Here is a 17,120-nt window from a genome sequence, read left to right on the forward strand (position 1 = left end):
AGGAGATTGTTAGTCTTTCTCCCTTGAAACCGCTGGTAGATAAATGCCCATAGTTGTAGAAGAGCTTCAGGCCTTTTGTTCATAGGGTCACTATGAGTCATGCTCGACTCAAAAGCAATCAGCAACCACTACCACCACCTTTGGAGAGGCTCTACAAGTAGGCCACTAGGCCAGCAGAGCGCCTTTTAAATGTATCTAATACTATGTTGAAGCAAAGCCATTCCAATTCTCCTTCCCACAGTACCTAGTAATACCTTGCAGAACTAAAAACCAGTTGTTGAGCTGATTTTGATGCATGAGGACCCCATGTGCTTCAGAGTATAACGGTGCTAAGTAAGGCTTTCCGTGGCTGGTTTTCTGAAAAGTTTATTAGCAGGCCTTTTATTCCAAGTGGGCTTGAACCTCTAACTTACCATTAAGTTAGGAGCTGAGCACGTCTGTGCCACCCATAGGCTTCTCTATAGAGTTCTCTCATTGCTGTCGAGTCAAAACTGACTCTCCAGTGGGTTTTTGGAGGCTGTAAATTTCACAAGAAGTTATTGCCCATCTTTCTCCTTCAGAGGGACTGATGGGCTTGAACTGCCAGAGAGGGGCCATTTTGGGGGTGAGCAGCACAACTCCCTACGGACTGTACCACCAGAGCGCCCTCTCCAGAGTTAGGACCCTTAAAACCCCGTAGGACTCTAAGTGAACCTTTCCTGCCATTTATTTGTTGAGTTTTTCTTCTTTGCAAAGACCAAGAGAGTCACCTCAAAAATCTGTTGATTAAGTATAAAAACTTGGAAGCTATGAGACATCACAGTCATGAATTAATTTTGAGGATCTAAGATACTTTTATTATTAGTCAAAGTTAATGAGTTGGTCTTGACAAGAAGGGATTTGTAATTAGTCCTTCAGAAGAAGGGAGACGTATTTTTTCATGACACAGTTTTAAGCAACAATATATTTAAGTTCCAGAAAATATTCTTAGAGAAACTTAAGCACACCAAATCATCTCCACTAAATTTTAGTTTAAAAAAAATCGTGGAATTAAAAATGCCTAAGACTTTTTAAGATGATGTTAAAAGGAAATGTACGGTCTTGATACCAAGTGGGTCGATTGGATTAGTTGGAGTTTGGGGGTTTGGAAATTTGGAAAGCATACTTATGGCTTATTATGGAGACTTAAAACAATAATCTCATGATGAATTTGGCTAGCGTTACTAAAAGCTTCATCTTAAATATCTATGCTTTACTTAATATATTAAATGTATTTGTGCAGTTGTCTGCTGGATTTGTTTTAACCTGGCAGGAGCATATGCATTCTAATCTAAATTTAATCTAAATGCTCGAATTTATCTTCAAATGCTTTGCTTAGTTAATTATGCAGACATATCTTGTTAATACAGCAAACAGCTCCAACCAAGATGTACTTTTGATGCCTAATTATCCCTAAGAATGAAAGATCCTTTGATTGAAAAAAAAACCAAATCCCTTTTCATTGACAATCACAACTTCCATTTTCCTTTTGCAAGTTCAGGCTTTCATTGTATGGTGACACCATAGAAGAGTCTGGGGTCTGGGGCAGATGGGTAGGGAGGCATTGCGATATAACTTTGGTGGGCGTCCTTGTGAGATGTTTTGTTGTTGTTAAGTGTCATTGGGCCACTTGTGACCCTTAGTGACCCTGTGTACAACAGCTCTGAACCCTGCTCTATCCTGTGCCAACCTCATCATCTCTGATACACTTACTATCATTACCCCAATCGCTGACTCAATCCATCTCCCTCCACCCTCCCAAGGACATCCCTCTCCAAGGACTGGTCCCTCCTTGCAACACGCCCAAAGTATGCCAGGTGCAGCTTCAGAATCTTTGCCTCCAAGGAGCAGCCTGGTTTCATCCTCTCCAGGATGAGCCTGTTTCTTTTTCTAGTAGTCTGGGTATATTCTATACTCTTCTACAGAACCACAATGCAAAATCAACAATTCTCCTATCATTCCTAGTTAATGTCCAGCTTTCTGATACATAGCAAGTAATTGCAAAGATCATGGCCTGGATCAGGCACACCTTAGTCTTAGTCTTCAGAATGACATCATTGCTCTTTAGTACTCTGGAGAGATCCCTGACAGCAGATTTTCCCAGTGCAACTTGTCTTTTGATTTCCTAGCTACTGGTACCAAGAGTTTTGATTATGGAACCAAGCAAATTGAAGTTATTTTAGGGATATTGAAATATATTGATGGTGCTAGTGAAGTCTTAAGTGTCTTGGATTGTTCTCTGTGCGGCAAATCCGTAAGAAAGGCTTCTGATGGGCTATTTAAGTTAAACAAACACATTCTGGCTGCACCTAGTTAGTGAATCAAGATCGTCTTTGTCTCTTCTTACCTGCCTTGGCGGGTCTGATAAAATCAGAAACTTCTCTACCCTTTGGATTTTTAAGTAGGCAAAGAAAGACCTGATTTAGGCCTGGATGCCTCTCCCTGGGCCCACTGAACCCGAACCAAGTGGTTGCGGGTTGCAGAAACAAGAGTTTCTTTGTGGTCTTCATTAATCAAACTCACCAAGCCAGATGAATGGGGAGCATTTTTGGAAGTAAAATAATTCACTAGAATTTAGATGTGTTTCTCTTTAATTAGTTTGATGAGTCGCGAGTCTGAGGACTTGTCATACACCTGGTATTAACCCTGTGTGACTGACCTAGGGGAAAAAGTCAGGGAGAGGCAAAGGATAGGCAGGTGGATTTGCTGAATGAGAGCCCTTTTCTTCGTGGCCCGCACTCCAGATGAAAAGAATCATTACTACAATGATACTCCTAATTATACTGTCATTAGGATACGTCTTCGGTTGATTATGGTGTAGGGAGCCTTGCTTTCAGACAACATGATCCAGGAGACAGAGAAAGTAGGGAGGCCTTGGAGGCACTTAACCCTTTCGCTAGACACAACACAACCTGAGTCCTCAAAGTCAAACCCAAGTGGTGTTAATCTGCTCTGCACGGTGCTTCCCAGTGTGTAGAAGGTAACAACACAAGCATTACATATGTTGCTATGAGAAGACTTAATGGTACTCCAATCTACCATAACCTGTATGTCCTATTTCTAGCTGAGATGCTCAAAGTTCCCCCAAACTGGGCCAATGTGTACTTTATTCCTTGTGCAGTGCAGCATCATTTGAGTGGCTTCTGCAACACTCAAATGACCGCACAATGGTGCTTGAACATTCTTGTTTCCAATGTGTGTTTGCAAAATGAAAAGTAAGTCCTATAGAGTTGACAAGGACATCTTTAAAGAGTTAAAGAGTAAAAGAGTATGGGTGTCACATTAAAGACTAAGGTTGCTCGATTCAAGCCATGATATTTTCAGTTGCTCCATCCTTCTGAAAGTTGAACAACAAATAAGGAAGATTGAGGAAGAGCCAAGGCCCTTGAATGGTGGTGGTGGTGACTATCTCATGGACTGCCAAAAGAACGAACAAGTTTGTCTTGGAAAAAGTCCAATCAGGTTACTCCCTAGAGGCAAGGGTGGTGATATGTCATCTCACATGCTTTGGGAATGTTGTCAGGAGGGACTATTAAAAATGAGGCTTTGGAGAAAAGATATAATTCTGGGAAATTGTGAGGGTCAGAGAAAGAGAGAAAGACTCTCAACAAGATGTACTGACCCAGTGATAGCAACTATGGGCTTGGCAGTGCCGGGGATCATGGCAATGGGTCAGGACAGGCAAGGTTCCAATTTGTTGTTCATAGGGTTGCTATGAGTCAATTTAAAAGCACCTAACAAAAACAGGCGAGCTCTGGTGGCCTAGTGGCAAGAAGCTGCACTGCAATCCCAGAGGTCCACAGTTCGAATCCACCAGATGCTCTGCTGAAGAAGGAGGGACAAGATCCTCCTATACCAGTCAGATCTGATTTGACAGCACACACACAGAAAAAGGATAAAAATTGAAAAGAAAGAAATTTAATAAAAAGAAAGCACCTAACAAAAACAGCAGAGCCCAACTGACTGTAAAGCAGTGTATTTGTAGAATAATGTAGTTCAAAGCATGACTCTGGAGATTGGTGGCTCTGGACTTGAAGCTCAGCTGCAGAGCTTGCTAGATCTCTGGTCTTGAGCAAATTACTAGACATTTCTAGTCCTACAAGTCTTCATCTGTAAAATGGGAATAGTAGCATAACATCTTTACAGAGCTGTTACAAGAAACAAATGAGATGATTCTGATACAGAGCCAAAATATCTTGGATAATGTATATTAAGCACATAGAAATTTGTGAAATGGTAGTCTGTACTTTTTATTTTCTATAATGAAGAATCTGACTGAGTCCCTATGTCCAGAATTAGATTCTGTATGTGTTTCCTCAGGCTGCTGTAACAAAGGCTCACAAATTGAGTGGTTTAGTATAGGAGAAATGCTTCCTCTCACAGCTCAGGAGCCTAGAAGCTGAAGAATCCAAAGGATCAGGCACTCAGATAGGCTCTCAGGTAGGATCCTACCTTCCCTGCCTTACCTTTCTGCAGCTTCTGGTGGTTGACAATCATCCTTGGCATTCCTTAGCTTTTAGTGTCATCACTCCAATCTCTGCTTCCACTGTCATATGGCTTCCCCTTCTCTGTGTATATCTAAATTGATCTCTTCTTTTAATCACACTATTTGTGCATATAGAAGACTCAAGAAGAATTGAGACTTTTGAATTGTGGTTTTGGTAAAGAATATTTAATGTGCCTTGAATTGAAGAAGAAACCAAAAATCCCAAACAACAGCAACAAAAATACCCCACCACAACAAAACAACAACCCAAACAAATCTGCCTTGGAAGAAGTACAGCTGGAATAGAATATTAATACTAATAATATTCTAAAGAATACTCCTTAGAAGGGAAGGTTAGACTTCATATTGCATGTTGCGTATTTGATATCAGGAGGCACCAATTCCTGGAAAAAGCATCATGCTTGGCAAAGGTCAATGCAAAAAGAAGATGACCATCAACAAGAAGGATTGTGACAATGACTGGAGCAATGTTTTCAAACACAGCAGCAATTGTGAGAATGGTGGAGGACTTGGAAGCAGTTTATTCTGTTGTCTCTAAGAGTCAGAACTGACTTCATGGTCCCTGACAGCAACTAATCCAGTATGACCTATCTTAACTTCATTGCAAATGCAAAGACCTTACTTCCAAATAAACTCATTTTTACAAGTACCAGAGTAAAGAGTTGAACATATCTTTTAGGGGGGAAACAAATCAACCTACTGTAGGTGCTGAGTAATTTTTCATAGACTCCAGTTCCAAAATGCCTAAAGAAATCTGAGGGCTGAATTCAGTTCTTTATTTTCTCAGTCTGCCTTTTGAATACAAGAAGTTCCTCAAAGCTGTTTTGATGTACATACCAAATAAGACACATTTTCCTAATAAGAGTAGTGTATGCGATGTGGTCCCATTTGGGTATTAAAACGTTATTGTTGGAAAGTGTCTCTGAATATTGTCTTGATTTTATTTTTATGATGATGAGCTATGATGTTCCAAATGGGATCATGGATTTTAGCATGAATAAAACCAATCCTGTTGACACCTTTTAGAAAGTGTGTCTGCCCTCAACTTCAACTGGCACTGGGGTTTAATTTTTTTTTTAATTTCACATAGTCTTCGTACATATAAATGTATGGACACACAGGATGAGATTTAGAACTATTTGGAAGAAAATCACTATCTAATTTAAGGTCTTCCTATACTTACTGCTATTCTTTTAGAACAGTGAACATGTATATGTCTGCACACGAACAATAGCCTACAGAAACCACAATTTAAACTATTTCTAAATAAGTCCGTTTTCAATTCACACTTAGAGGGTGTGGATTCTTTCAGAAGGCATAATGAAAAGCATATACTGGGAGAGTTTATTTTACTGACAAACACTACTGTAGTGTGTGGTATGGTGTAAGTCCAAAACAAGAAAGCTGCTGAGCATGGTAGCGTTGGAAGGCAACTAGTTTTCACACGGGCTTGCAAACCAATGCCAGTTTCTTTCTCCTTGATGATGTCAGTTTTCCCATGATGACTTAGAAAAGGAGTAGTATGTTTGTGAATTTGTGTGTATGTACAGGTAAAGATATATTTGTGTGTTTATATCTGTGTATGCCTATATATACATCTGCTGCCATTCAATCAATTCCAACTCGTGGCAATTTCAGGTTCTGAGAAGAGTTGTTTTCCACAAAATTTTTATTGTCTGTATAGGAAGAGCAATTAGGGTGCTCCTTAGAGTTAAGGATGGTGAAACTTCATCTCACCTACCTTTCCTGGGGCATGTTGTCAATCAACAGGGGCCAGTCCTTGGAAAAAGACATTGTGCTGAGAAAGGTGTGAAAAAGAGAAGGACACTCAGTATACACTGTGAGGTTTGTCTTTCAGTCTGGCTTTTCTACTATAGAAAAAAGCAGAACCGTCCTAGGGAGGCGCGTTAGCCTATCCACAAAGGGGATGGATATCTACCATTCCACAAGGGGATCGTCTCAACAATCTACAAGAGGATTGACTAGTCTCACCAATAAATTGAACAGTTCTAGCTGCAAAGAAAATAGTGTCTTCTCCCACTAGAAGAGAGAATTCCTGCCCCAGCCAGAGAAGGATGACCTCCCCCAACCTGGTGAAATGTAGGACACACTTTAGAATGGGAGCAGCGATGATGGATGAACTGGATAACTGATGTAAGATGAGGCTTTGGGAGAGGGAGGAACCAACAGTGGCGGGAATGAGAACTTTGTTGAACAGTAGGCAGAGGGAAGCCAATATGGGCAGGACTGAGAACTTGGGAACACTGTGAGGTTCGAGGTGCCTGTTGTACACACTTTGGGAGCTGTCTTGACTATATTCTGTTACTAATCTGAATCCTAACCTTTTGACTCCCCCATTATGATTCTGTGTGGTCTTTGAGCAATCAGATCAGTTTCTGGATCCAGCAAAGCAGTAAGATTGATGTTGAACTGAGTAGCAAGAGACAAATGAGCATGGGGAACATATCTGACCCCATGGGAATTGGTTTTGTGTTATTGATGTTGTAGATGGGAACAGTTCTCTGTTATGAATTTGGTAAAGGTCCAACATGGCACTACCCATGTGGTTTTCTCTTTTTACACACACTTGACTGCAGCAAAGGGCTTGGGCTCAGCAGAGAATATGAGAAGGACACAAGAGAGGGTAAGGTTTAGATCTGATGTTCACAGGTTTGCTATGAGTTATAGTTGACTTGATGGCACTGGACAACAACACAATCTTTAAAAGTAGGTTCCTAGGCCTATTTTAGTTTTTTATCTTCTCTGGGTAGATTCGATAAGGTCATCAACATTTTGGTTAGTAGTTAAAAGTAAACCTTTTACACCACCCAGGGACACTATATGTATATGTTTGTGTGCATGTACACTTATGTGCAAATGTGCATATACGTTGTTGTCGTTCACAATATATTGAGTCATTCTAGCTCATGGTGTCCTTGTACCTGACAGAGTAGAACTGCCCCAGAGTTATTTTCGTGACTGTATTCTTTTCATACAGATTACTAGGCTTTTTCTTTTACTCTGCTACTCAAAAATCTTGTCAAGTCAAACCATTTTGTAGCTGACCTTCCCCTGTATTTCTGAGGCTGTAAATTACATAGAATGAGATTGCCCTTCTTGGAACTTCTGGTGGATTTGAACTGCCAGAGAGGTACTGCCTCTGGTGAGCAGCACAAGCCACTATGGGCTGCACCACTTTGTTGTTGTCATTGTTGTTATTAGGTACGATTCATAGCAACCCAACAAACAACAAATTGAAACTCTTTCCTATACTGTGCTATCCGCATCATCTCTGACAGATCTGAGCCTATTGCTGAAGTCACTGTGTTAATCTATCTCACTGAGGGTCTCCCTCTCTTTCACTGACCCTCCACCTTTCCAAGAACAATGTCATTAAAAAACCAACCAACCAACCAACCAACCAACAACAAACCCCGCCTCCCCCCCCAACAGCACGCTCAAAGTATGTGAAATCCTTTGCCTTCCTTATCTCTAAGGAACACTCTGGTTGTAAGTTTGTATGGGTTACAACACTGGATGAGTTTAAACCACCAAGCATAACTGCCACTTACCAGCTGAGTACAAAGAATTTGCACCACTGAGGAAATAAATATATATGTGTATGTATGTGTGGGTATTGTCAGGGAGCCTTGTAGTGTCACATTAAGCATTTGACTGCTAACTAGAAAGTTATTGGTCTGAAACTACCAGTAGATCCATGCGGAAAATACAATCATCTACTTTCATATTTTGTTCTACTCTGTTGTATAGGGTTACGTACTATATATATATATTTGTTGTTGTTGTGTGCTGTCAAGTTGCCTGTGACTCATAGCGACCATATATACAACTACTCTGAGTTCTGCTCTATCGTGAGCCAATCTCACTTCACTCTTCCAAAATCATGTCCTCTTTAAGGAATGGTCCCTCCTGTCCACATGTCAAAGTATGTGAGACAGAACTCCTTGCCTCCAAGGAGTAACCTGGTTTCCCCTTTTCCAGGTTAAACCTGTTTGTTCTCTTGGCTGTCCGTGGTATGTTCAATACTCTTCTCTAGCATCACACCTCAAAGGCATCAATTCTTTTTCTGCCTTCTTTTCTCATTACATATATATAGTTGCTATGGTATACCACTGGGATGGAACTGACCCATAGCTGGTCCTCCAGTGGATTTTCAGAGGCCGTAAATCACAAGAGGAGAATGCTCATCCATTTCTCACAGAGGTGACCTCGTGGCGCAACGGTACCGCGTCTGACTCCAGATCAGAAGGTTGCATGTTCAAATTACGTCGGGGTCAGGGGGAAATACCATTTCTCACAGAGTAGCTGGTGGATTCAAACCACATGCCTTTGAGTTGGCAGCGCAACTCTACCAATAAGCCACCAGAGTTGCCTCTGGAAACTATGAACTTTGATAAATGGTGATGTTTATAGAAAGGCTTCAGGCTTTAGGCTATGAGTCGTGCTCGACTTGATGGCAATCAACAACATTATTGTCATGTATTTCTAACTCAATAATAATTTTTTAGTAAATAAGAAACATTATTTTTATTTTTATTTCTAAGTTCTGCTGTGGTTATTTTAAGATCTGCACATCTTGTGGGTTTTGGCATCATACTAAAGCCAATTTATTATGAACGCTGAAGGATAGCTAAATCCATGAGCAGAGTGATCTCCACAACCATTGTAAAGATGACATTGTGTTGCTATGAATTTTAATTAAAATGGCAGACTATGTTTAATCCTTTTATTAAAAAAAAAAGCTCACTGAGATGCAGGTAAAAAGTTTATGCAAGAAAGCAGGTAATTTTTGAGATGTTTGACTTATCTTTTCTGTTCAAATCTAACAAAATTTAGCTCTCCATCAGTCCTTTTTTTTTTCCTTAGAAGGCAGTTTTTCACTTATTTTGTCTAAAAAGTAAAGCCTGAAATTTGCTTTAAGTGTAATTAGGGGCCTGAAACGTGTGGCTGCTCTCTGAAAACTCTATCTCTGAGCTCTTTTTGCAATACAAGTTAATTAACTGGATTTAGATATTTGCAAGATGATATATTTAATGGGATTACTGCTCATATAATGTTCTCAGTGACTGATTTACAATCTAAGCTCACTGAACAGAGTACTGAATTTCCAGCTCTTTGAGAGTTAATGTTGTGTTAAAGAAAAGTACAATTTGAACCTCATTGTTCATGAATAGGTGAGTTATTCCCGTGAAATGGAGCTGGGCCCGACAAGGGCTGCAGCAGGCAGATGCGTGAGCTGGGCCGCACACACCATCACATTCCAGCTTCGGCCCCAGGTAGCTGGATCCCCACACCTGAACTCCTGACAAGTTCAAGGCAATTGTGTGTCTCGTCAAAATATAATGGCCCATTATTCACAGTCTGTCTCCCAAGTGGGATCAATTAGATGCTTCTGCTCCACAGGTTTCAAGATAAACACCCATGTTTTGGTTGGTTGAGAGTTAAAATGAAACCACACATCACCATTCTGTACCCCGAGACCTGGCCATTGTGAAGAGTGACTGCTGTAAATCCACCTTTCAAAGCAGTACTTCAAAATATTTGCAATTATTTCATCAGACTGGGTGGAAGGGAAGTAATCATTTACTTGGCAGGAAGGACAACAATAGTAGAAAAATATCAGCCTCCCTAGCCCCCCAAAATGTATGTGAGGAGCCTTTTGCATAAGCCTGGCTTTCTTTCACTTGTTCTTTTTGCCTTTTTTTTTTTTTTGGTTAAGCAAATATATTTCTGCCCATCAGTTTCCTTCTAATGATATGGCTTCAGTCATAGAACATGACATCACTAATGAATATAATTTAAATCTTTATGGTTAGAAGGCTACCTTAAAAATAGCATTTTAACTAAAATGTTGAATTTTTTTTATTGAATGTATAAATATTAGCTCAGTCAAATAACTAATAAGAGAACATTTAAATTCTCCCTTAGTGGGAAGGTGATATAATAATAGTACATCCAGTTTCTCATTTTCATTGGAACTTACTGAGTGAAACGGTTCTTTGTATTCGAGCCAGTGAGATAATTTCCAGAGCTGCATAGACGCAATCTGTACCTTGTGCCCGAGCTTCCTAATCACCCTTTAAATTCTCTCAGGCAAAAGGATGGCGTTAAAAATATATTTCTCTCTATAATGTGAACCTGATGACTTCTCTCAGTTTTGGTAGTTCACTGGTAGAATTCTATTCTTCCATGTGGGAGACCTGAGTTCAATTCCTAGCCAATCCATCTCATATTCAGCCACTGTCCATCTGTCATTGGAAGCTTGCATGTTGCTGTGATGTTGATCAATTGTCAGCAAAGTTTCTGGATTAAGGTAGACTGATGCTAAACACTGTGACACTGATGTGTCAAATGTGATAATGGTTGTCCATGGTGGACAGTGTTTGGTGGAGTTTCCCAGTTAAAACAAGCTTGGAAGCAGGAGTGGCATCCACTTCTGAAATGGCTTGCCTCTGGAAACTCTACAAACAGTGCTCAGGCCTTTCATTCATAGGGTCGCTATGAGTCGTCTACGACTCAACAGCACCTAATGATGACAACAACAATAGGAAGAAAGGCTTGGGGAGTTATTTCCAAAACTCAGTCCAGGGAAACTCCACAAGACATGACTGGATGAGCCTCAAGCCATCATGAGGACGATAGGACAGCATTTTGATTTGTTGTGCATGGGACTAGCATGAGGCAAGGGGCCAGCTTGACGTGAGCAAACAACAACAACAGCATTCCTATAGCATTATGAAGTCCCTGGTGGTGCAATTAGCTAACATACTCAATCACTAACTAACCAAAAGGTTAGAGGTTCAAGGCCACTCAGACACACTTCAAAGAAAGTTTTGGCAATGTGCATCAGAAAAATCACCCATTGAAAACGTGAAGGGGCTCAAGGCCACCCTGCCACAGGTAACGTTACCATAAATTGGAGTTGATTGGACAGCAAATGGTTTTATCAAGCCAGACTGTTAGCACAAGTTCAAGTGTCACTTGAATGCAGGTCTCTGGATACCTGCTTTAAAAGAAACAGCCAGAGCACGCCCGAGAAGCGAGGCTGGCAAGACTATCTCACAAATGTTGGGCACGTTGTCAGGAAGGGCCTATCCCTGGAGAAGCATATTTTATGTGGTAGATCAGCAAAATAGAGGAAGAGCGTCGTTGAGATGGGTTATAATTGCTGTTTACGCACACAGGGCTCAGCTTACCCACCACCTACCACTGAGTATGAAGATGCTTCATCTCTCGTGCACCAGTCTGACCTATCGGCATCAGAAAGTCCCAGACTAGAGAGTCTCTCAATGCAAAGGCAAATAGATCATTTGGTTTAAGTCTTCTTTATGCCTGAAAAGGTTGTAAAATGACTTACTGATCAGGAAACAGCCTAGACTGTGGATTTGAGTTCTTACCTGAGACTCCCAGGTGGATAGCCCTGACTGGAGGTGTGTGAGACAGGGAAGAGTGAGGAAGAAGGGCAGGAATCTGACCTCTACTCTTTGTTCTGCTTTCACCCTGCTCTCAGCAGCCCCTGTAGCTGCCACAAGCATGTATTGACGCATGGGGGCTGGACGTTCACCGTCAGTCACATCCCAGAGCAGTGACTTCTGATTGGCCTCATTTTGCAGTGTCCCCAGCCCTCTTCTCTCTCTCCACTTCCCTATCCCCTGCCTTCCTCATTTCCCAGAACCGCAGAGGGGTTCCAGGTCCCTCGATTCTTCAGTGCACCTTGGACAGGATGATCACTGCTTCTCCACGTTCCCACGTGTCTTTCAGCTTCAGAGGTTCACAGAAAGGCCTCTTTTCCTACCTTATTGAACTTTTCCTAAAACAAGGGAGTTGGATTCAACCCCCAGCCCTTTTCACCTCATTAACCTCTGCCCTTCCTTTAGAACACGGCTCATTTTCAAGTGTTTCCTGACCTTCATCACCAGGTCAGCCCTGTATCACGGGCTTCAGCATCACATAGCACTTAATGTACTTGTCATTTTATACCTATTTGTGTGCTATTTTTAATGTAACCTTTTATTTTAGGAAATTATGGCTCTCGAGAATTTGGAGAAATTAGTATTTAAAATTCACTATGCCCTTCCCCAGGCTTCCCACTATGAAAACATTTAAATAACCACTGTGTATGGTCAGAACTTGGAAATGGACATTGTCAAAATACAACTGAATCAGGCAAACCTCTTATTTTTATCCCCAAAGCTTTTACATGCTCTCAAAATTTTTTAGGGGTGTGTGTTGCTGTTGTTAGGTGCATCAAGCTCACATGAACACATAATGACCTTATGCGGCATGTATCAAAGCCTCTCTCTGCCCTACACCATTCTCATAGGCTCTGCCATGCTCAGTCTCATTGTTGAAGTCACTGTGTCCACGCATATTACTGCGTGTCTTTCTCTACTTATCTGAGCCTCTGCCTTTCCAAGCGTGATGTCCTTTCGCAGGTACTGGCCCCTCCATAACATGCCAAGAGAATGATAGAGGAACTCTCACCATCCTCACCGCAAGGAACACTCTAGGTGCACTTCTTCCAAGATAGATTTGTTGGTTCTTTTGACAATTCATAGTATATCCAGTACCCTTTGCTAACATTACGATTAAAAAACATGAATTCTTCAGTTTTCCTTGTTCATTGTGCCACTTTCACATGGATATAAAGCAACTGAACATACCATGCCTTGTGTCAAGGGTACCTTAATCTTTAAACTGACATCCTTGCTCTTTAAGACTTTAAAGAGCTTGTTGGTATTAAAGAAATAGATATGGCCAAAAGATACAACCCTGATGCACACGTTTTCTGATATTTCTTTATTCTATTTTGACAACTGCTTCTTGGTTCATGTACAAGTTCCACATAAGCATAATCAAGTGTTTTGGGATTGTCATTCTTATCTACCATTTATTATGGTCTACACAGTCAAACATCTTTGCATAGTCAGTAAAACACAAGTAAGTCTCTTTTCTGGTATGCTCTGCTTTCAGCTAAAATACATGTGACATCTCTCCTTCCACAATCTCTTCTGAATCCAGCTTGAATTTCTGGAAGTCCTCTGTTGATGTACTTTTGCAGCTGTTTGGAATAAACTTCAGCAAAGTTTTAGTGTGATCATTCTGTGATCCAACAGAATGCAGAATCTATCAAAATTTTGCTTGTAGTTCTGTGACCTTTTGGATTTTAGTTGACCATCTCCACAATGAAGATTCAGAATTATTTCTTCACCACAAAGAAACTTCCTCAGGACAAATATTACACAGAGCCACTGTTGTAAAAACAGGACTGACATCGGGGTTGAGGGAAGACAGAGAAGGAGGAGATGGATGATGTATACTGCATTGAAACAGATGAGGGAGAAAACTGTTTAAAAGGGATATATGATTGGGTATTATTTTCATGACAGGAGTCCAGAATGAAGGCTGCACAGTGGAGTGGACTTGGAGGGAGGGATTGCATAACAATGAAAGAGTTTTACTTTTCAAGGAGAAGAGTGAAATGGGGCAGAGAAGGCAGTGAAAAAAGTGCAACAATGAATGACTGGAAACCCTAAGTCTCTGTAAACTTTCATTCAAATTAGTAATAATTAAAAAAAGAAACTTCCTGATGCTATGGTCACCCTCTTTTTCCAGCTCTCACCCTTGATAATTACTGATCTATTCCCCATCACTATGATGCCATATTTTGAGAAGCTTCTATGAATGAAAAAGTATAATATTTGGCCCTTCTCTGAAAACCAACCAAGTGGCTTTTAAGTAGCTTCATTTCCTTGAGATCCATTCAAGGTTTTGTGTATAGCCAAGGTTTATTCCCTTTTATTGGTGGGTAATGTCTGTGGCATAGTTAGAGTTAGGCTGCAGTTTCTTTATCTGTTTCCACAGTGAAAGGGAATTTGGTTGGTTTTCAGTTTAGGACTTCTCTTGACATTAATGTAGTGGTAGTTTTGGTGTTTGATGGAACATCATTTTCACTTCTCTTGGATAAATATCCGTGAGTTCCAGTTTTGGGTCCTATGCTAAGTGCAAGGAGAGTAGTGATTCAGCATCAGAAGTCTCATCTTCAACTGGGAGACCTGGGTTCAAGTCCAAGCCAAAGCCTCTCACCAGCCTCCACCACTCATTTGTCATGTGCTGTTATGGGGTTGAATATATTTCAGCAGAACTGCACACTAAGAAAGGCAAGGAAGAAAAGCTTGATAATCTACTGAAGGATCAGCTAGTGAGCCCCTATGGGGTCTGGGGAGGGTCACCATGCATCAGCACCTGACTTTATGTTAGCTAACACTAACATGCTAATGCTAAGTATATGCTTAACTTTATAAAAATCTGCAACGCATTTCCTAGGGGAGCTACACCATTCAACATCCCACCTGCAATGTGTGGGGGACATTACAGATCCACCAGTGGCCCCGTTGATAGAAAGATAGACAGTCTTCTCCCATGGACTCACTGCCTCTGAAAGCCTGCTGGAGGGTCAGCTGTGTGCCAGTGCTGACTTGACGGAGCACAACAACAACAAACAGTGAGAAAATAAATTTCTGTTGATTAACTCCACTTTGTGGTATTTGTTATAGCAGTCCTAAGACACCAACCCAACATCTCCAAGATTTTTAAAAAATTTTTTTTTCCTCACAGCGTTGAATTTTAGAGCTATGACTCATTTTGCACTGATCTTTTTATAAGATACGAGGTGTTTTGGGGTTTTTTTGTGGGGTTTTTTTAACCCCCATTTGTTTAAAGAATCATTCTTTCTCTACTGGGTCGCTCTTGCACTTTTGTCTAATGCTACTTGGTCCTTCTTATTTGGAGCTTATTCTGCATTGCCTGTGGGATGATGGGATGACCACTGGGGTACCTAGATAGAAAAAGCATTTCAAAAATATCAATTTTCCACATCCGCCATGCTGGTTTTCGCCATCCTCATATGTCAGAGACTGTGTGATGAGGACTCAACCTAGTCCACATTTTGTTTTGCAAGTGTTTGCAAAAATATTTTTACATGTCTAACTTAGAGTTGAAAAAGTTAGCACACATCCCTGGCATACACCCTTCCCAATTTGGAACCATGTTCCTTGCTCTGTTTTGACGATTGCCTCCTGGTCCAAGTATAGGTTTTGCATTAGCATGATCAAGGGTTCTGGGATTCTCATTCTTCTCAGAGTCAGCCACAGTTTGTTATGGTCCACACAGTCAAACACCTTTGCATAATCAATGAAACACAGATAGACATTCTTCTGGTATTCCCTGTTTTCAATTAAGATCCATCTAACATCAGCTACAATATCCCTAGTACAATGACCCCTTCTAAACTTTAGGAATCGTCCTGAGGGTTGGACTTATATATGAAACCATTCTTAGATCTCAACAGCCAATTCAGTGGAATAGTTAACAATGAACATTTTATTGATTTTACAAGTTACTTACAGCCATAATATAAAAGATACATCCTTGAAACCAATATATTTTAAAAAACAAGGTTCTAGGGAAATAGACTGAATTGTGAACAGGCGAGTAGAGCCATGAAAGAAAATAGATATTGATTGTAAAATACATTACAGAGTCATAATGTATACAGTCTGCTCACACGTAACATCTTGGATTAATCAAGATGGCCATTTCAGTTTTATTCTAGTCTCCTAAGAAAACCAGAAATCTGTAAACTGTAGGACCTTTTATTAAAAAGCAGACCAAGAAAAGAAAATGGACGCCCAAGAGAAAAGCTGACTAAGTCAGAATTGGCAAAACATACTTCTGCACCCCTGAAATGTTAAGATTTACATCGTGACCTTAATTCTGCCGCAAAAGATACTCATTCATGGCACAATAAATTCAAGAAGTAGAGATTATTTTTTATATCCAGACCCTTTGTGTAGTCATGAGTTACAGAAAGCAAGTCCAATGCTGATTTCAAAAAAATAATAGAGCTTTTCAAAAAAGGAACTTCAGCTCCATTGCTAAACTATATTGGGAAATGCTTAGATTTAAGAAGACTATACCGATGTTAAGGTAAGATTCCACTCCGTTGTTCAAAGTCACTATGAGTCATAGTTGACCCAATGGCACCTAACAACATAACAACAATGCACTGAGGTTTAAAAATCAGTCATCATCAAAATTATGCCAACTCATGGTAACCCTATATATTACATATTCTTTTTAAATTTTTTAATATTTTCTACTAGTTTATTTACAAAATTTGAATACAAATTCAAACAAATTCTTTTCACTTCCCTCATCCTCTCACCCACTAAATTGTACAACCTGATGATTAAATCCGCCCCCCCCCCATCCCCACGCCCCTGCATACCCACATCCCTCTGCTTCCAACCTCTCCCGTCCCTCTTGGATCCTTATACTCATTCTACAATAATGATTTTATACAACACTTATCCTTGTGGGACTGAGTTAGTTCACTCAGCATAATGCTCTCCAGTCCCTCTCAAGTTACATAATAGTTTACAAAATCATTGCTCCCGTGTGCTGCATAGTGTTCCACCGTGTAAATGTACCATTTGTACACAGGGGTCACCACCATGAATCGGAGATGACTTGGTGGTAACAGAAAACAGCAGCATATTGAGATTTAGTGCAC

General features: G+C 40.5%; 1 non-coding gene across 1 annotated transcript; it reads left to right on the plus strand.

Moving 5' to 3' along the window:
- The first annotated feature begins 8,751 nt into the window (after positions 1 to 8,751).
- Positions 8,752 to 8,823, plus strand: TRNAW-CCA. Its single transcript has one exon. It is a non-coding gene; the product is annotated as a tRNA-Trp (tRNA).
- The last annotated feature ends 8,297 nt before the right edge of the window (positions 8,824 to 17,120 follow it).

Source organism: Elephantulus edwardii, unplaced genomic scaffold (assembly GCF_000299155.1).
Source record: "Elephantulus edwardii isolate Elephantulus edwardi_28Jun2011 unplaced genomic scaffold, EleEdw1.0 scaffold00006, whole genome shotgun sequence".
Taxonomy (NCBI): Eukaryota; Metazoa; Chordata; class Mammalia; order Macroscelidea; family Macroscelididae; genus Elephantulus; species Elephantulus edwardii.